This window comes from Gallus gallus, chromosome Z (assembly GCF_016699485.2).
Source record: "Gallus gallus isolate bGalGal1 chromosome Z, bGalGal1.mat.broiler.GRCg7b, whole genome shotgun sequence".
Taxonomy (NCBI): Eukaryota; Metazoa; Chordata; class Aves; order Galliformes; family Phasianidae; genus Gallus; species Gallus gallus.
The window spans coordinates 9,505,243-9,525,387 of NC_052572.1; the positions used below are offsets into that span (position 1 = coordinate 9,505,243).

The following is a 20,145-nucleotide window of genomic DNA, read 5'->3' on the forward strand; positions in this document are numbered from 1 at the left end:
AGGGGAAGAAAAAGTAGTATAACCAACCATAATTAGTATCACACGTCTCTAATAAACCAGCTAGTAGTCGTGTGCTCCCTGGGTTCTGTGGTAAGGGTGGGAAGGTTTGAGAATGGGGAGATCTGCCGGCAAGCTTTATGTTGAACTGGCAGCTTTGACTGTGTCTTTTGCTGTTGCTCTGAGCAGCAATAGCAGAGAGGCGCCTAGGCATGCGCAGAGGGAGGTGAGTGTGGGTTTTCTGTGTGAAGCCGAGAGCATTCTTCATGCTTGCTGTTGCCTTGGAAAACTGGAATATTTATGACTCAGTACTAAAAGAGACTCTTTCCATTCTTGGATGTGGCCTCTTCCTGCATCCAGCAGGGTTGTTTTTCTCCTTCCCTGCTTGCCATGCTATGTCCCACCCATTTATAGTCTCTGAGCTGACTTGTTTGCAGTACAGTCACCCTCACTTGGAGTCATCCCCTGTAGAGGGAAGAGGATGTCACTTCAGTTTACATCACAGGAACCAGAAGCAGTCACCTTTCTCCAGCAGTGCTCACTGTGTACACAGCCGTCTCTGGTTGTGCTTATAGTATGTAGACAGTGAACCATCTTAGGACTGCAGAGATTCAGCTCAGCCTTGTGACTCCTCAGCTGCACAGTTGGAAATCATGCCGTTTTAATTTGATGTCAGAATACAAACCAGTGTGTGCAGCAGAAGTGTGGCTACCAAATTTACCAGGTTCAACATACGATGTGGTGTGGCAGCTTAAGACTTTTAAGATCTTCCTCGTGGCAGTGGAAAACTACTAGGTTACGTTGAAAATGTATTAGTTAAAATTCATAAGGTAAATTTTACTGTAGAGACAATTGTTCTTGTTTTTAAAAATTGATTCTAAAAGAAGTCAGTCCAGTAACACCTCCGTATCTGGGCTCCGTATGTGGGCTGCTCAGAACAAGCAATTGATGGCCAGATAGGAAGGTATATATGTTTTTTGTAATAATACTCTTTCTAGTCCTTTTGCCAATGCTTTCATTGGTCAAAGAGTTCATATTCCCACTCAGTATCATGAATATTTGAGTGAGTGCTTGAAGAAAGAGGGTTGCTGCTACAGCTCAGCTCCTGTTTCAGACACTTTGAAATCTCCAGGCTGCATCAGTTATATCAAGGCTGTGCTTTAATCCAAGGTTTACAGTACAGCTTTATGAGCTTTGTTTATCAGATTGAAGCTGAGACTTCAGACAACAATTCAGGAGCTGCTCTTCTGTTTCTGTCCCAATTTCCCTCTGTCTAAAAATGTTCACCTATTTCTTTGTGCTCCTGCATGGGTTTGCTGTGTATTAGGGCTGAAAGATGGACACTGGTGTTCTTGAATCAATTCTTTCTCCTACAGCTTTCAGAGAGATTTATACCTCCTTCTTGCTCTGGAGTCCTGTGTGTAAGATGTTGATAGCAGCCATTTCCTGGAAGAACAGTATGGACATCCTGGATTTTTGGCCTGGAAGGGACTGGAGACAGACAAGCTGACTGTGGGCTGGGTTTGGATTTCCGTAGCCATCTCAGTATTGTTGAGTTATGTGGAACTCAGCCCAGCCCTGTGGGAGCCATGCCAGAACTAGCCCTATCTGGTAGTTGTGACTTTTTATGGAGCTTCAAACTGCCTCTGTGACTGGGCAGTCAAGCATCAGCCACTAGCAATATGAAGGGTTTGACCTTAATACAAGAAAGACCAAAATCGCTGTAGTAATTTGGATGAAGGATCCACCTTAGCCCAGTATTTATTTACCAAAACAGGTTGCAGGTTGTCAGCTAGGCAAGCAGACAGGGTATCTTAATATTTTGTTGTTGTTGTTGTTGGGGGTGGCGGCGAGGATTTGCTAAGCCTGTTGTGCTTTGTCAGTTTGGTTACCTGAAATGCATCTCTCAAGCGCTTGTCATGCCTCCCACTGAATCCGTGTGGAATTTTCCAATCCATCATGCCCTTTGCTGAGAGGTAAGGAGCAGCACACAGGCTAAAGGAAGATTAACAAGAATGTTGAATGAGGATCTGCTGGTCTGAAGGGAAGTTGCTGGTAGGATGTAGCCTTGAGGTGGAAGCTGTTCATTACATGAGAGAATGCTCTGGGCTCTAGGAGGTGATATTGCTGATGGTGTTTCCTAAAGACAGAAAGCCAAGAAGGATCATCAATTCAAAGGCAGTTTAGGGTTATTCAGCAGAAAAGGCTTTGAAGTCCTTAAGGAATAATACAGATGAGAACTGGGAGTTCAAATTGGATGACTGTGTGCATGAGAAATAAGCAAGAAGTTCAGCTTTGTCTGGGAGCTCCCTGGGGAAAGTAAGGAAGGCAAAGGAAAACCCAGGGCCTGTCAGTGATGTGGAGGATAACTGAGAGTATCAGAGAAAAGATAGATGTTACCTACTGTGACATACTGGATAAAATATCTGCAGCAGCAACTGGGGAATTTGGGGGGTTTAAGGCATGGTGATGTCTGGCTTGGAAGATTGTCTGCATTTCTAGTCACTCTCTGAAGGATGTATTCAAAGTGGGTCATGTCCAGAGAAGGGTTACTGGTATGATCAAAGAGATGGAGAGCCTGCCTCGTGCTAAGTGATTAAAGAACTCAGATGATGTAACTTTAAACACAGACTGGATAAATACTGACATTAAAGACCATTTTTGGAACAGGAGTGAATAGGGATGAGCTACGCATGGATAAAGATAAGCTGAAAATTCAGAGAAGGTTCTTAAACATCAGAGGATTGAAGTTGGGAATTCATTCTGTTAGAAAATGGTTAGTAAACAAGAAATGTCCATTTCTGAGGGTAAAAACTAACAGCAACTTTCGCATTTCAAGCCACCTTCTTCTTTGCATGGTATTGCTAAGCCCTAAAGAAACTAGTACTGCTGTTCTGGGCCGTAGGCAGGGTTTGCTGGGGCAGGATGACCATGGGGTGCCTGGTGAATCCTGCTGTTAGAAACGTGTCTGCAGCCTTCATGGCCTTGCAGGCTCTTGTGTCTGTCCTTGGGTATGCTCCAAAGGCAAGCTTAGTGGGAATCAATAGATGACTCTCTGGGGAGAATGTGGGGACTAAGGGTAGGCACTGGCACAACACTACCATGTGCTTTCCTCAATCTGGTTGGAGTTTTGACCTCTCGTTTGAGAACTCCCATGTTTGTTCCCACCTCCCAGCAAATAGAAAAGTTGTCAAGTACGGATTGGTAATGATTAGCCTGTATTGATTTCTGTGTATTTGTGAGGGGATGTTGTTTGACCTTGCAGGCAGGGGAAATGTTTTTTTGTTTTTGTTTTTTTTCTTGTTGAGGACATTTATAAATTTTGCAGCACCTCCTGCTTTCCTACTAGCCTTTGTATCCTGGTCCTCCTTGCTCCCACTGAGCAGGAGCATACCACTAGCTTAGCTGTGACCAGCATCCCTAAAATAGCCTGTGGTGGATGGGGTTGCTCTGTCTTGGGAACTCAGATTTCTGCTTTGAGCAATTGCTGAGCAAGGTGGAAAGTCTGCTCCTGAATCGTCCACCAACTGGAAAGGTGTGGTAGTGTCTGTCCCTCCTGTGTCTGTGCTGTATGCGGAGCTATAATGAGCCAAAAGATGTGTCCTAGGCATGTCCTCATTGTATCTCCCACAGATAGCTAGGCAGAGATGGTATGCCGTGCTGGTCAGCTCGCTGTGACACAGGTGCACAGAAGGCAATAAGGGTAGACCCAACCAATCATCCTTTAGCAGAAGGAGGCAGGCGGCTCCCTGTGCTGGATTATACCCATGCGCTGCTGCAGCCCTGGGGCTGTTGATCTGTGGGAAGGGTGGGCAGGTTGTGCACAATGCCTGGTGTGATGAAAACCCTCTTCCCAATGGGCGTGTGGTGTCACAGCTGCAGCCCAGGTGGCCAGCTGGGCTGTGGGTCTGGGCTGTTTCCACTTCACTGATCATCAGAGCAGATTTGCAGCACATTGGTGGGAGGCTTGGGCTCTTTGTGCTGATTTTGCTGAATAACTGCAGTGAAAGTGGAAAGGTTTCAGCCAGCCTTAGAAGCCAGTGCCGACAGAGCACCTAAAGGCAGATGAAAGTAATCATGCCAAGATGGAATAGAATTAGGAAGCTTTTTACCACCAAGCTATACAGCATGATGCTGGAGTGTTTCCTGGCTCGCAGGCCAGGCAGGAGGCAGCCAGGTTACGGTGGGGACGGGTCCTGCCCTGCCATCTCCCTCCCCGCTCCTCCCCAAGGAGCGCAGCCACCAGCCTGCAGTGTCCCCAACTCCCAGCGCCAGCCACGCTCCCCTTCCCACACTGACTCATCTCTGTGATCAGAGAGCAGTCATCTCTTAGAAGACAATTCCCCAGAAAGAGCTTTCTTCTTCCTCATTAGCACCTGTACTCTCTTGCTGCCTACAGAGCTGCGGGACAGCCTGTCAGTGACTGAGAGGAGCAGGTCCAGACAGGGAGATGCACCAAAAGGGCCTTCATCACAGAAGTGAAGGCCGTGTGAGCCTGTGAAGGCTGAGTAACGCACCGGGGAGGATGACGTGCATGTCAGCACTGGGGTGTGGATGTGCTGAAGAGCATTTTTTCCGAGGGAGCCCTTTGTCTGCTGCAGAACAGCCCCAAACTCCACCTGCCCCTGTGTGTGGGTCTGGTTTGTGTCACTGAAGCGGTTAACGCAGTGGTGGGGACAGGGAGGCAGCAGCTTGTGCCTCCTCCCTCAGCTCTGGCAAGGCCTGTGGAGGGCTGAGAGGGCACCGACATAGTTTCCATTCTCCTCTCTGCTGTGGGAACGAGTCTCCTGGGTAACAAGCGTGCCTTGTTCTGCTTCGAGCTGGCGGCTGGGCCTGGCTGCCTCCTCCCCCCACGTTCTGCTGGCCTGCGCTCTGTCCCTCTGCCCTGCATCGTCCCTTGGGCTCATCGCTGGTGTTTGAAGGGGCTCAGGTGGCAGCGTGAGGGCTGAGGGTGGGCTGGGAAGCGTGGTAAGGTGTCTTGCGTGGGGCAGCAGCCCCGGGCCTTGAGGAGGGACCGGCTGAGGTGCTGTGGCCTCACAGGCTGTCCTGGGGGTGAGTAGCACCGGTGGGGTTGGAGCTGGCCCCCAGCCTTTGCACCATCTTCATGGGGACAGGCTCTGGGCTTTTAGACAGAAATCTGGCTTGAATGTTACCTAAATAGGTGTTTTAAAGGGTTCTGGTGTTCTGGGATCCAAGATCAACAGGCAGCTGCTTCCAGTATTAGTTCTAAGTAGGTCTTTCTGTGTGCCTCTCTAGATGCAGAAGCTTTTGCAAAGTGCTGTGTTGCCTTGCTTTATTTATTTAGTTGTCCCTTTGAGCGTGTCATGGTGTAGAGCTAAAATACACAGCCGTATGATGATTCTTCCTTTCTTTGCACTGTGTGTCCATGTAATGTTTTTATTTCTTCTCTCATTTGCCCAGTCCCCATGGAAGCCTCAATTTCAGAGGTGTGTTTTGGCTTGCAGCTGTGGAGCTTCTTGTTTCATGGGTCCTCGGTTCTGAGCTCTACTGAGCATAGCACAGTATCTCTCAGAGCAGTAATGGCAGCAGCCTTCTGGGCGGGGGTAAATGGTGCAGTGGGGTGTTGTCCCTGCAGGATGGCTGTCTCAGGGAACCACTCCAGTGCTGCAAACACCTCCCCTGGGACAGCCGTGAACATAGCTGGGTATGTGGACCATGTGGTTGTGCCCAGACGGAGACAAAAAAAAAAACCCAAAACAAACAACAGAGAAAAAAAAAAAGCAGAAATTACTGCACTGAGGAAGGAGAGAGCTCAGGGTGAAAGGAAATGATGAAAAAAATCCCTCTATGTGTTCCTAGGATAACAGAAAAGCCTGGCTTTTTGCAGGCAGCAATCCTTTGTTTCAGGAAGGAGGATCTGCTGTGGATTGTTTTGTAGATGTGCATGGGATTGGCCCAGGTTATGGCCAGCACCATAACAACAAGCTGTGGTTAATAGTTGCTTGGGTCTTTGTTTGAGATTCCCCATGACAGGTGAACTGCAGAATCCCTGTCACTGTGAGCAGTCCGACACTGACCGACATCCTTGTGGCTGTGTCTCACTCTCAGGGTGGCTGTGTTTTGGGGGCACTGTATAGATGCTGTTGATGAATCTCTTTAGGACAAATCACTACAGATATGTAAAAGAAGCTTCAGGAAGCTTCTTGTCATTTTCCTGACTTCCTCCCAGCCTCCTCCTGCTGTGCATTACTTTGCAGATGAGTGTTTTTTCTCCAAGGACTCTGGCTGCCATTATCAATTGTAGGAACCCAGCACTCCAGTGCCCTTTGCTTTCCTTTACAAAACCGGACAGTTTGCAACATCTGAAACCCAGGCTCATCACAGAATAAGCTGCTGCAGCTCTATCCTATGGTGTAGTAATTCATTTTTATGCTTCTCCTCATGCTACCTTCCTGATTTCCCAGTTCCTGTAAGAATCAATCCTCCATCTTTCAGCCTGATTTGTTCTCTCCCTTCCTCTCTTTCTTTGCTCCCTCCCATCCCCTGCCTTGTCTGAGGTCCCGCAGGGACCGGTTGCAAGCTGGAGCGGCTCTGCTGTGGGCATGCTTGCTCCTTCACATGCAGCAACGTCACAGCAGCAGCAGCAGAAGCATTGGAGATGTGATTGCGCAGACCCTCTGCATTGCCAGGGATGCAGCTGTGAATAAAAAAAATTGACTCTGTGTTTCCCACAGCATCCTGGTGAGAGAGCACGGAGCCTGCTGGAATCAGTGTGTTCAGCATTGCCGGAGCAGAGCGTGTGCAGGGAGCAGAGACAGGCAGCAGAGGATCTGCAGAAAGGTGAGATGGAGAAATGAGTGGGGTGGGTGTCTGCCCTACTGTTGGATTTCAGGCCATTCACTGTCCTGCAAAACGGCTGGGCTTGTTTTCGCAGAGACTGCCAGCTTCCCAGTGAAGCTTAAAGATTTTATGATTGCTTTGTCTGTTCAGAGACTGTGTTGCTTTGGGGCTGTTGTGATTATAATTGATGCAAGAGAGTGAAGAGGCTGGTACTGCTATGCAGAATGTGTGTTTGTCCATTGTGGCTAGGAAATAACGATTGTCACGTCTGGGGCTGGTTGAGCAGAGGCGAGCTGTGTTTTGCCTTGACAGAGCTCTCTTGGTGCAGTCGCACAGCTCTCCATTGTGTCTGCCATGACAGCCGAGCCCACACGGATTGTTGTGATCCCACGAGCTGTCACACTCTCTGTCCATCCCCAGTGGTGATGCTGCTGTGCCGCTCAAAAGCTGTTTTGACAGACAGCGCTTCCATGAAAAGACAAACAAAGGACATGGCAGAGGAAGAGCTGCTGTCATTATGGCTTTTGGCTTTTATTATTTTTATTTTTATTTTTGTAATGCTGGTAATGCCTCAAAAAGCATAGGCCATTAGGATAAAATACTGTGGCAGGTAAAGCTTTGTTGCTCTGCAAAATGATGCACTGGGATCTATGCAGACTGGAGTCCTTTGTGTCACCAAGGGTGTGTCTGTGCTGGCTATGTAAATGAATGCTTTCTCCCTGCCTCTTTCTGTAGATTAGATGAGGAAGTTTATCTCATAATGGAGAAATTACTATTTTTAATTACTGAGATGAGTGGTCCAGGCTGTGTACCAGTTACCAGAGCTTAATTACATGCTCCTGTTATAACCAGATCCCTCTTTTCCCTCCTCCCTGCCTTCCTTCTTCTTCCCTCCCCCATCCCCTGCACAAATCCTTCCATCAAATTGCTGCCGCAAATGCAAAGGGAGGGCTTGAACAAAGAGATGGATGTATATCAGAAAGGGATATAGACACCAGAGAGGCAGTGATGAGAACGTCAGAGATAACAATAAAGGAAAAATATAAAACAGTGAGATTTAGTTATCTGTGATGCATTGTTGTGACTGTAGACAAATGTATACATGGTAGCGTAGTAATGTTAAGTGAATAAGCAAACAAACAATGGGGTTATGGAAAATGCTGAGAATGTGTGGTTACAATTGTAGGTATCAGAGGAATGTGATCTTAATGGAGCCTTACCTCTTGGTGCTGCTAATGAGCGAGCTTGGCATGTCTAACCTCTTCACAAAACCCTTCTGCAGTGTGCCAGTTTGGCAGCTGCCTGGAGCAGCTAAGCATTGAAATAAGTTGAAGATAGTTCAGATAAAGCATCTTTAGGCCTGTCAAGAACCACAAGATGATAGAGATCATGAAGTGGTGAGAATCTGGCAGAGACATAGAGGAATCTTGAAGCAGAAGAGGCAGATGTGAAGAACACTGCAGAGCTAGAAAAATAGAGTATTGCAGGTCAGAAACCAGTGGTAGAGGTCACAGGGAAGGATATGTGGGTTGTCATGGTTAGGGAGTGTAAATATGTGGTTCGTAATATCATTCTCTAGCCTCTCTCCCTGTGTTCCCTGAGATGGTCAATGCATCGTGCATCCCCCACAGATTTGCTGAGATTAGGCGCAATCCTTGCAAAGCCTTTTGTGCAGCACTTGTCTGAAGGAACCATTTTGCTGCTGTGGTTTCTCAGGCAGTTGCTCCCTTTCCATCCCCGTGGAGCGGCAAGGCTCTCCAGCCTCCAGCCTTAGCACTCAGTGGAGAAGATGCGCCCTTACTTCCAGTTTACACTGCCAGGTGTGAAGTGTGGGACTTCGTAGTGCAAAATGAATTCTGCTCACAGCTCTGTGACGATGTCCTGGAAATGCCATAGGTCTTCCTCAGCTGCAGCTCCTTCTTACCCCTGCCTGAAACCTTGCCTTATGATTTGGGAGCACTCTCCTGTGTCTCTGCAGAATAGGCTCCCGCAGAAGGGTGCTGGGGACAAGGACAACACGTGTGCATTTGTAGGTGCATCATGGTCCAGAGTTCAGGTTGTGAAACAGGATATATGTATGCAGCATACACGTACCCGTGTTGTGTTGTAGAGGAAAATTTGTGTACGGTGTGTTTACAGTGTTTATCTAACAACAAAAAGGTGATGCAGCCTGCTTTGCTACGTGGAAGGGAATGCTCCTGAGGGTACACAGGATGTGCATAGCTGGTAGGTGCCACACTTACAGTAGCATCTGTTAAGCAGTGAGAGTGCACAGAGATTATCTCTCTTGAGATGGCTTGAGCTTAAAAGATGGGCAAGAGCTTCTGGTGATTGGAGCTGCCTGGATGGATTCACAGAAGGGAGGAGTTAAGGTTGCTGTTGTATGTCTTCTCCACTGCCTTGATGCAGAATGCTGGGATGAAGTACAGCTGGATCCAAGGCACCTGGATCTGCATTGCAGAATGTGCAGGTGCCTAGGAGTGTATGCGGTAGACTTGGAAATGGCCTGCCCTCAGCTCCATTGTTGCCTGTCAGCATGTCTGGGGCTTTAGTAGCAATCAAGAAACAATTTCTCTGTCCTAGAGATGGCTTTACTTCCAGTCTGATGTTCCTGGTGAGCTCACTCTGGTGTTATGCCTGATAGCCAGACGGTGACGCACCTTAGGCAAACCTATATTGTGTTTTGCCCCATTTTTCTTTTATTTTCCAGTTTCATTAATCTTTTCCAACGTTTTTTTGAATGCCTTCTGTAGTGTGTATGAAGGGTAGGTTGACTGATCTCAGGTGGGTCAGTTCCCTTCCTCTTTCAGAACAGGTAAGGCTTAACCTTGATTGTTTCCCAGGCATGCGGCTTTGACTCATTCCTCTTTTTCCTCATGGGTATTTTTATTGAGAGCCCTGTTGTCAGTGGTGATCATGTGATGATTCCTCATTGTTCTGGGATCAAGAATATTTTGTCCTCTGACTGGAGTGCATTCGTCTGCTCAAATTTGTTTCCACTTCAAATGCTCATTTCCTTTCCTTTTCTGTGCCCTTTTTTCCTTGTATTGTCAACACGTCATTGACACAGCTTCCATATTCCTCTTCATGCCAAAACAGTATCAAGGATGTTGTTTCTACTGTGCTCTAATATAATTCTCAGTGTGTTTATTCATTCAGGTTGGTCAGGAACCCTGCTGTTCTGATTTCCTCACCTTGGTGATTCCAGGTGTTTTTTAATTATGTATGTTCAAAGTCTTTTCTGCAGTACTTTCCTGAGCTCTTTGCTCCTGTTGGTTTTATAACTGTTTTGCCTGATATGCCAAAGATTTGCTCTTTACAAATAAAAAAGAAAATGAAGTAAGATTTCATTACAGAGCTGTTTGCTTTTTACCCTACTGTTGGATGTAAATGGGGCCAACTTAAGATATTTAGTCCAAAGTTATAGATTCTGGGTAGCAATTCATCTCAACAGGCAAGGTGCTGATGGGCATGAGCACAGATTAAACCCAAGAAAAGCAAACAAAATGTGAGAGATGTGATTTCTATGGGTGGATGAGACACTGATCTGAGGAGGAGATGCCTCCCCGGCAGCTGTGGAATCGCACTTGCATGAGAAAATTTTGTCCCCAGGCTTGTGGAAGCCCTTAAAATCCAGCTGGAAATAGGAAAGCTCGCTTATCTGCTACCTTTGCTGCTTTGTGCAAAGAGTCCTGATGGGGGCAAAGAGCTCCTGGCAGTCCAGTCTGTAGGTCCACATGAGGCAGAACGTTACACCATTCCAGAGCTGTGCAAAAGGCTGCAGGATAAGGCTTGAAGGAGCTGAGAGAACTGGTCTGGCAGGGGGTGAAATCCATAGCAATGATCAGCTATCAGTTACAGATGCACTGGTAACTAGCCTTAGCAGGGGTTTGTCATGTTGTCTGATGAGCAGGTTCCCTGCATGCCCCAGCATTCATCTGAAAGTTGGTTAGCCTCCAAAGTGAAAGTAACAGGCTGTCAAAATGGCTCTGGTCCCTGATTCTGCTCCAGTTTCATCTCTCGATGAAGATTATTGTAATGTTCATTTTCTGAAAGAAGTGGGGCAAAGCCAGGGCACGCCTGTTAAGAGGAGAGCAAGAGCAGGTCTATCCATAAACTCTTTCTTTCCCCACCACCATTGTGTTGTAGCCTCAGAAATACATAGATAATGTTTTTTCTATATCCATCTGACACATGCAAATACTTCTTGCTGGACAAGGCTGCTGATGGTTCAGCAGTAGTGACAGTCACGCTGCAGGGTTTTTTTTTCCCCATGACATTCATGTCAAGAAACTGCAGTGGAGGTCAGGCTCAATGCTTAGTACTGACTCTTGGCAAATGATGGGAAACCAGCACTACCACCAAGCCATCCCTCTCTGCTCCAGCACGAGGTACTCTCTGGAAGCAGAGAATGAGCATCACTGCCCTTTTGCACTCTGTGGGCTGGTGGCACAGGTATCACAGAGTGGTGGGAGCTCACAGGTCTTTCTGGCAAGAGGAGATTTTCTCCTCTGCAAATTATAGGAAGGAAAAAAGTCAGAGCCTGTAGGGAAGATCTTGGCAAATACACAGCAGATTTTTGCCCAGTACTTCCCTGGGACCTGCCATCACCTCAGGCTAGCATGTACCGTGTTCCTGGGGAAGGAATGGAAGATGTGAACAAGAGGGGGGTGTTTGGCTGGGAGAGTCTGCCTTCTTGTTGGTTCTCAATTGTGCAAGAGACCCCCCTGTGCATCTGTGGCACTCTACTCAGAAGCATTCCTACATACTGGTACCAGTTAAAACAAACAGTAGCAGGATTTTTTATTTTATTTCTTTATTTATTTTGCAAGAATTCAAGTTATCATGTGATGTTTGAGCTAATGAGTTGCTCAACCATGATGCAATCAACCCTGAAGAAGAACTCTTGTGCTTCTAAATGCTGCCTAATAGATTATCATCAGTTAGGTCATTTCTCCACCCCCCTTGGCCCTCATGGAATGGGCTCTTCAGGTGCTGTTCTTGAAGGGACCTAGGAGTCTGTTCTTCCTACATAGTTAGACTAACCGTATCAGTTTGTTTTAACTGCTTCTTGTCTATCAAGGCCCCTTTTGTTCTCTCTGGGTTCCCATGGCAAAGAGCAGGGACTTGCCACATGTTTTCTGTGTAGCTCAAATAGTGTAGCTGTCCTCACAGATGTCCTTCTTTTCAGGGCGAATGGCCCATCTGGACCACCGTTAGTGCAATTTGCTGTTCTTAGTAGTGAGGCTTCTTCCAGTGCCTGCTTGCAGCGCATTTTTCCCTGTAGACAAATCCTAGGATCCTTCCGAAGTGGTTGTCAGAAGTCCTCCAATGCAAAGATCCTATGGAGTTTTAATTTCTGGTCCCAAGGCACTGCTAGCAGGCACTGAGCATCTTCCCTGGCTTTGCCTAGTTCCTTCTCATGGTCCGTGGCTGAAACGACACATCTGCCCTGGGGTTTGGCTTGCTGTGGTTGTGCTGTCCTTCACCACTTGTTAGCACGTGAATAGCTGTAGTTACTTTTAAGAGGTGTATTTTGCCTGAATGTAACTTACCGTGAGCAGTGACTAGTTTGACCCTTCAGAAGGACAGCAAATGGATTCCAGCATGCATCTGCACTCTCTCATTTTGTGTAGCCAGCAAATGGTTCTCTCATCTACCATCAGTGGCAGTCTTACTTAACCTACTGCTAAGATTTGTCCTCCAGCTGCAGATCTTGATGTTTGAAATGGCCACTGAGGAGAGCATCTTCCTTACCCAGATGTTTCCTCTGTGCTTCCATTCCATGTTGTTTGTCTCATTTTCATTTCTGCAAACACCTGCTATTTATAATTACAGTATTTATAATGCACTCTGAAGGTGGTGATTACTTCTTGTTACTGTAAGCCCAACAACCTTCTTGTTCCCATTTGCTTTCCTTCGTTTCCTTTCTTCCCTGCCTTTCAGAGAGGACTGGGGGAGAAGAAAGCCAGGACTTCACAAACACAGAGACCTTGCATTCCTTGCAATCTCAGCTCTCAGTACAGTACAGCTAGCTAGTTTGTGGCACAATAACAGAGGAGGAAGGGGGGAACTGTCAGAAACAGCTGTGTCCCAGCTGACTATCAGCGGACATGAGGGTAATTAAGTCACAATGGTGGCAACACTCATCGCATGTTGTTCAGCGTGCTTTTCACCATATCTTATTGAGACACCGATAACAGTCATTAATACACTGTGTTATCTATTGTCTGTACTTCTGCTGATGACTGCACAATCGTTGCAGACCCTAAGGAAAGCATCTATCTTCAGAACTGATCCCTACAAAGCTTTGTGCTACTGACATGATTTGGTATTGCAGGGTGGATGAATACTTTCATATGAAGCAATGTATTTGTACTTGTCCTGGAGTTGCAGAAGGGTGACTTCCCTCTTTAACAGAGGATATTTCACAGACTATTTTGATCTCCTACCTTGTTGTGCGTTCTCCCCTTGGCAGAAATTGAGGGTGAAAAGGAAACACCACAAAAACCTCTTGGCCTGCTGATAAAAGGCAAAAGGAGAATCTTCTTTCCTGGAAGCAGGCTACCACACCTCACTGGTTCAATAAGGCAAATTCACCAGACAGTATTTCTTTCAGCGCAGACATGAAGAGCTACTGAGGACTGTGTTCTCTCTCCAGGTCCCACAAGGAGAATTTGTATGAAGATAGGCAAAACTTCCCACACGCCTACTCCAACAGTTTGTGGAATTTGAGGGGACAAAACCCCTCAAAACAAACTCCAGAGACACAGAAATGAAACTCCTTTCCTCAGAGAAAACATGTGAGAAAAAAAAAAAAGTGCCCTTGTTTCTTCTGGGCAAGTCTTTTTGTAAGCCTTGAGTTTTTGAGCTTGATGCTAATTTAAATAAATGTGTATAAGGCTGTAACATAATAGTCACAAAAATACACTTTGACAGGTTCCAAATAATCTGGCATTAAGCTACAAAAAGTACCTGGAAGTAACACTGGTCATGAGAAATTAGATTTGGTGAACAGCTGTATGTAAACATTAGGGTACCTAAGGTAGAAATGGAAAGTTATGGTACAGTGTGTTTTAGTGTTGATACATAATAAAGCAGAGGACATCTCACTGTTGACTTGGAAAGTGTGTGTCATTAGTCACCCCAGCTCAGACTGATGACTGCAGGCTTGGAGGGAAATGAGAAACTTAGCAGAAATCTGCACGAAGTCCTGGAAAATTCTCATAAAAGGAGTGAGTGAAGAAACTGGAATCATTGTCTCAAATGAGAAAATGCAGAGTTCATTATAAGAAAAGATGAATCTTCTAGAGAAAGAAGATAATGATTTATGTGCTGCCCAGCTTGCAACATGGAAATATTCCAGGGAGTTAAGGAGAATTATTTGAAATTAATAATAGGAATAATGTTCACGTACTGTGATTAATTAGCCCATGAATCTTGCTGTTAAACCTCAAAGCCCAGCAGTGTTCCCGAATGGGTTGACGTTTTTGTGAATAACAAGGCTACCGAGTTTATTTATAATATGTGCTCAGGAGAGAGGTTGCAGTTTTGAAACCTGGATGACTCAAAGCACATCTCAGTGTGAGGATTCAGCTGAGACAAATTCTTCCTCACTGCTCGCTGTAGATGCTTCTTTTTTGACATCTGGTACAGGAAGGACACAGCAGCTTCAAGAAAGATTTCCTAATGTGAGCATGTCCTATCTAGAAATCTTTGGGAGCTTGCAGTCTTGAGGTGTCTCCTTTGCCCTCTTAAGCATCCTTGAAGTGGCTTAAAGCAAATAATCATAATTCTGGTGCATCCCTAGGAACTCCAACCTGCTCCTCCAGTACACTGCCAAGGATCGTCCCTGTTTGCTCTCCCTTTTCTCCGGTAGAGTAGCTCTGTGCATCCTCTGCAGCCCACCACTGACTTTCCTTAGCAGAAGACCTTGGTTAATCTAGGTTTATCAGATTTAGTTCATTAGACCCTTAATGCTCTGTGGAGCCCAATCATTCCAAGCCAAATTAGCACATGAGCTGTCTTCTAGAGTGTTATCCTAAAATAAATGTCTGACTCATGGCAGCTGATCGCTGTCCTGGCTGGAGCTTTACGTGCTGAGTTTGGTTTGTGTTGCCAGTCTCTGTAAGGGATAAGTTTCTTCTCTCAGAAGAAAAATATTTGTAATCATTATTTGTGACTGGTCTGCTTCGTAAGTATTTTATGAAGGTCTGGACTGCCTCTTATTAGTTCTGTTGCATGGAAAATATTCTGTTACATAAATTAATGCTGCAGTTTCATCCAGATCCTCTGAGTTCTGCCACATCCTTTGCAAATGAACACACAAGTAAAGAGAGACCGATGTCTGGACAGAGGAAGTCTGGTATATGAATGGGATGAAAAGCTTGGGACTGCTCAGAGGGGTGACAAATGCAAAAAATGTCATGCTCTCCTTGTCCTAAAGAAGGATAAACAATGAAGATAAATGTTGGTACGCTCAAAAGAACTGACAGACAGCAAGGGCTATGGCGTGTAATTAGCTGTGAAGATTACTAGTTCAGGACATTACAGGGCCCAAAGGTTGCAAGAGTTCAGAAATAAATCGGATGCTATCAGAGATGTCAACATGCAGCATTATGATTGTGTAAGCATCCAGCTGTCTATGGAAGGGTTATGAAACCTGCTTCTGAACATAAGGCATTCTCTAATGGAGGCTGCCTGTGTTGGGGTTGAAAATGGAGCAGATGATCACTGATTTGCCCACTGTCATGTTATTACACCTAATGCAGAGCTTCTGAACTTTGCTAACCAAGGCGAAGGACTAGGCTGAACTGGCCATCTGATTCAGTCTGCAGACTTCTGTTTTCCCATGCTGAAACAAAACCTCCCTGAGGCTGCTGACCTATGAGGCTAAATATGTTAATCATTCTTTCTCCACTGTTTTCTGAGCTAGTGGCAAGAGTTGCCCTAGATCTTGTATTTCTTGGAAAAAAAAAAAGCCACAATGTTCTTGGTAGACTTGTTTTTGCCAGGAAGGTCGTATCAAGGCTTGCTCTGCAGTGCAGAGAGCAGCTTCTCATTTCACACAGTCTCACTATGCAGCTAGAGCTTAGAAGGGTTAAAACTTTCTGCAGTCTTGGCAGGAGTCAGCTGTTGGACAGAGCTGCTGTTTGAGAAACCTTTAGATATGCAGTGTGAAGAGAAGCATCTGATAAAACCAGCCTGCTGCTAGGATGTTTTTCTGTTTGTGTTTTCTTTTGGGGCTTCTGATCTGGTTGCACACTGTATGTACTAAATTCTTTGTAAGACTGCATTTTTTTTAAATAGTGAATCTGTAGATGCAGACATTCTGGCTGGCTGGTAAAACCGGTGCCCATCTCTGTGAGGAAATGCCATACCTGCCTTGCTTCTCCTTTTCACTTGACTACCTAGTCCTTGCAGCAAACCATCATGCCACTGCTGTGTCAAATTCTGAAGGTAATCCTGTGAGAGCTTCCTGACACCTGCAGCTGTTTTATTTATGGAGAGTTGGGGGGATGATACCTTAGTTATTTCAAGAGCTTATTCCCCCTGAAGTATTCCTTCACTCTCAGCTGAATGCCATAGACACATTTGTTGCCCATTCTGCTTTTGCTGTTTTACCCCTGTAGCACACACCTGAGCAAAACTGGCTGCCTTGTCACATTTGCACATAGCAAGGTAACAAATACGTTGGGAACAGCCACTTTATCTTGACATAAACAGTGGAATTGAATGTATCCTCAGCTAATTTTCTGACGACATCAAGCTGAGTGGTGCAGTTGACAACAACAGAAGGAAGAGATGCCATCCAGAGGACCTGGGCTTGTTCAAAAAGGGGGCACACGAGAATGTAATAAGGTTGAACAAGGCCAACCCACATGGGTTGGGTGCAGGTATGTTTGCAGGCTGGAAAAAGAACTCCTTGAGATCAGCCCTTCAGAGAAGGACTTGCGGGTCCTGATGGACAAGAAGCTGTATATGAGGCAGCAGTGCACGCTTGCAAGCCAGAGGGCCAACAGTATCCTGGGCTGCATCAGCAGAGCAGTGGCAGCAGAGACAGGGAGGGGACTGTCCCCTTCTGCTCTGCCCTCCCGAGACCTCATCTGGAGTACTGCGTCCAGGTGTGGGGCCCTCAGTACAGAAGGGATGTTGGAGTGGGTCCAGAGAAGGGCCATGAAGAAGTTTAAAGGATGGAGCACCTCTCCTGTGAAGACAAATTGAAGGGCAGGGCTTGCTCAGCCTGGAGAAGACAAGGCTCCAGGGATACATCATTACAGCCTTCCAGTACTTGAGGGGGATTACCAGCAGGAGGGGAACAGACTTTTTACACAGTCTGCTAGTGGTAGGGCAAGGAGGAATGGCTTTAAACTAAAAGATGGGAGAGTTATGTTAGATGTTAGGAAGAATTTATTTACTCTGAGGTTGGTGACATCCTGGCACTGCTGCCCAGAGAGCTGTGGTGCCCCATCCCTGGAGGTGCTCAAGGCTGGGTTGGAAGGGGCCCTGGGCTGGTGAGGGGGCAACAAGCCCATGGCAGGGAGTTGTAACTAGGTGATCTTTAAGTTCTCTTCCACCAGAGGTCATTCTCTGATTCTGTGATCTTGTTTGCTTCCAGGCATAGGTCAGAGATCCAGCTCTCCGCATAAAGCTGCAGACGAGGTCTTTAGTCCCTCATGTCTATACAAGGAGCATGTTCTTGAGGCTGCCAGATGATAGCCACAGCCCTGCTTCGTGGCTAAGCCCTGGGGAAAGTGCAGCCAAGGAGTTAAGCCTGCTATTTTTTGCTACTGATTCTTCCTAGCACTTTTCTTTGCTGATAGGATTTTTTCTTATTTGAATGGGTTCTTGAATACTTTGGGAATCACATAACAGCCAGGCTCCAGTGCCTAGATGGATCCATGTTTCACAAAGGAATTGTGTAATTTCTGCTTTTGTAAATCTTAGATGTGCCTTTAGAGTGCTCATGCTCTGAAGATGATATGCAAATGTGGTCCCTCCTCCCGCCGCTTAAGCATGATAAAAAAGGATATACTGTGTTCGGAATCTAATTCAGCAGCAATCTCAGTGCAATGCTAACAGCTAGCAACATTAGTCTTTCTCCTCTGTGGATTTGCATATGCTAATTAGGAGCATATGTGGTGGGGGCTGGGGCAGAGGACGGGCTGTTGGAGGAGGAGGGGCAGATTCCAACCCAGAGCACCCGACTCCTTCCTAAGTCAGGGCCTGCAAGCGTCTCCTGCTGAGTGCCACATGCCAGCTGATGAGTCAGAGCAAGAGAGCATGGACTTGGGAGGGTCGGGTTTGGTCTCTGTCCAGCCCCATGGCTGCTGTTACAGAGCTGCTGCATGAGCTATTTCTAATGTCTTCTGTAACTCAAAGTGCCCAATGCAGCTGGGACTTATTTTCCTCTGACTGGGAGGCAGTACCTGCTCATCCTAGTTGTGTCATTGCTAGGCATGCACAAACCTACTATTTACTTTCATCTCACTCACCCTGTCATCTCTGCTGGCAGGCTCCTCACCCCTGACCTAAGCAGCACACTGCTGCTGTTTCTGTTTTGAACACAACATAATCCTATGTATTTTTGGGATGTAATTAGAGTGGGCTGAGTCAGGCTGTCATGGAAACCTCTGGAAAAAAACCTGAGGCCCGAGCAGCACCTTGCTGTGGAAAGGGAAGTGGTGTCTTAAGGAGGTTTGCTTAAGATGACAAGAGGAACCACCCTGACTTAAGGCAGAAATTTAGGAAGCATCAAATCCTTGTATCTTGCAGCAGCCCCACTGTTAGCACTGGGTTCTGGAGTATTCACTTGGAGCCACCCAGAAAGGCCACCCTCATTCTTCTGTCTGTTCCCTGAGGCAGGAAAGGAGCAGTGGAGGCTTATGAAGAGTTTAACAACTGCTATTTCCCCTTAAACCATTCCTTTCATTAAACATGCTAGGTGATTTATTAAACCATTTAATGGATGTGAGAATTTGGCAGTTATAGTAGGCGGCAGTAAATGAACAGATACAAACAGCTCATCACACCCTACAACAGCTTACAGACTTCCCAAGTCCTTGTATATGTTCTTGTTTTTACTCACCTGGAAGGTTTGTTCCTGTCCCCAGGCCACACATCTTGTGCCCTTTGCCCCATCCTCCTCCTCAGGCTGTTCTCTGAATGCCTTCCATCTTGCTAGAATTTTCCAGTTGAGTTGATTTGTACTTTCTTTTTAAAACCATTCAGTGCTTTCTGTCAGCTTTCAGAGTGACAAAACCAGGGCAGAGATGAGGTGTATTACTGGGACCCTGGAAACTGGTGGCAGGACCAGTGAGCAGCAACCCAAGCCCTGAGACCCACCACAGTCAGGGATTCACATGGAACAATAACAAAAGAACAAGCAGCTCTAATAGTGAAGAATTTTGGCTAACTCATCTATTAAACCAAATGCCCAGCTCCTAACACTGTTTTTCTATCTTTCACCTTTCAGCAAAAGGTGGTCTTGTTTTATCTGAGGGAAGATGATGATGACTGAAACCAAAGCCATTCAGAAAGGCACAGCAAGAACCTTTACAGTTCAAGGCTTAATACTGGGCATTCAATTTTGTAGATGAAGTGGCAGAGATCTGTAGAAATAGTAATCTGTTCAGAAAAGCCAGCCTCCAAACAGCCAGCATCTCCTCCAGCTGACAGTTCTGATCATCTCTTCTTCCTTCATGTTATATATGCAGTCTCCGTGTATTGAAATCATATTTATTTCTGAAATCTCTGTGTTCTTCCCTAATATTGCATTGCCTATTATGAGAAAACCTGTGTCGCTGTCTGTTGAACCCAGCCACACCTTGCGGGCAGCTGCCAGCAAACTCCCGAAGTGTAACCAGAGAGATAATAATGGGATATGCCTGGAGCTCAGTGAATGCCACATCTAGCACATCATGACTTGCAGGAGAGGTTCTGATGGCTCTTGCACTTTCTCAGTAGTGTTACAGCAGCAGGAGGCAGTACTTCAGAAGCCAAGGAGCTGTGCTGACCACCCTCAAATTAGCATAATATCTTCAGCCTTGTGGATAGGGCAGAACTGGGGGCCTTGCAGAAGCCTTGCAAGGAATGAGGTGTGGAGCCTGAGCAGTGCTGCATTCCTGATATCTGAAATGTGCTGTGTCCTTCCTAAAGCATGATGCATCTTGGCAGGCAGCTCTCAGGTCGGTGCTAAACAACCCTTTGTTGCTCAGCACTCCTCTTTCTCTGCTTACCTGGAGCTTTGCTGCAGCTTGGAATTTTTTCTTTATATATAACTAAGGGTACGCAAATTGATAATTCTCCACCACATCACAGATATCTCATGAAAAGCTGTTCTCTGCT

General features: G+C 46.2%; 1 protein-coding gene across 6 annotated transcripts in view; it reads left to right on the forward strand.

Moving 5' to 3' along the window:
• The window catches only part of RUSC2 (RUN and SH3 domain containing 2), a 53,787-nt gene that overhangs the window by 13,481 nt on the left and 20,161 nt on the right, over positions 1-20,145 (forward strand). For all 6 annotated transcript variants that reach the window (XM_015277481.4, XM_046905970.1, XM_015277478.4 and 3 more), the window contains one exon: positions 6,693-6,798. The gene's annotated coding sequence lies outside the window, so the exon portion shown is untranslated. The remainder of the gene's footprint in view (positions 1-6,692; positions 6,799-20,145) is intronic.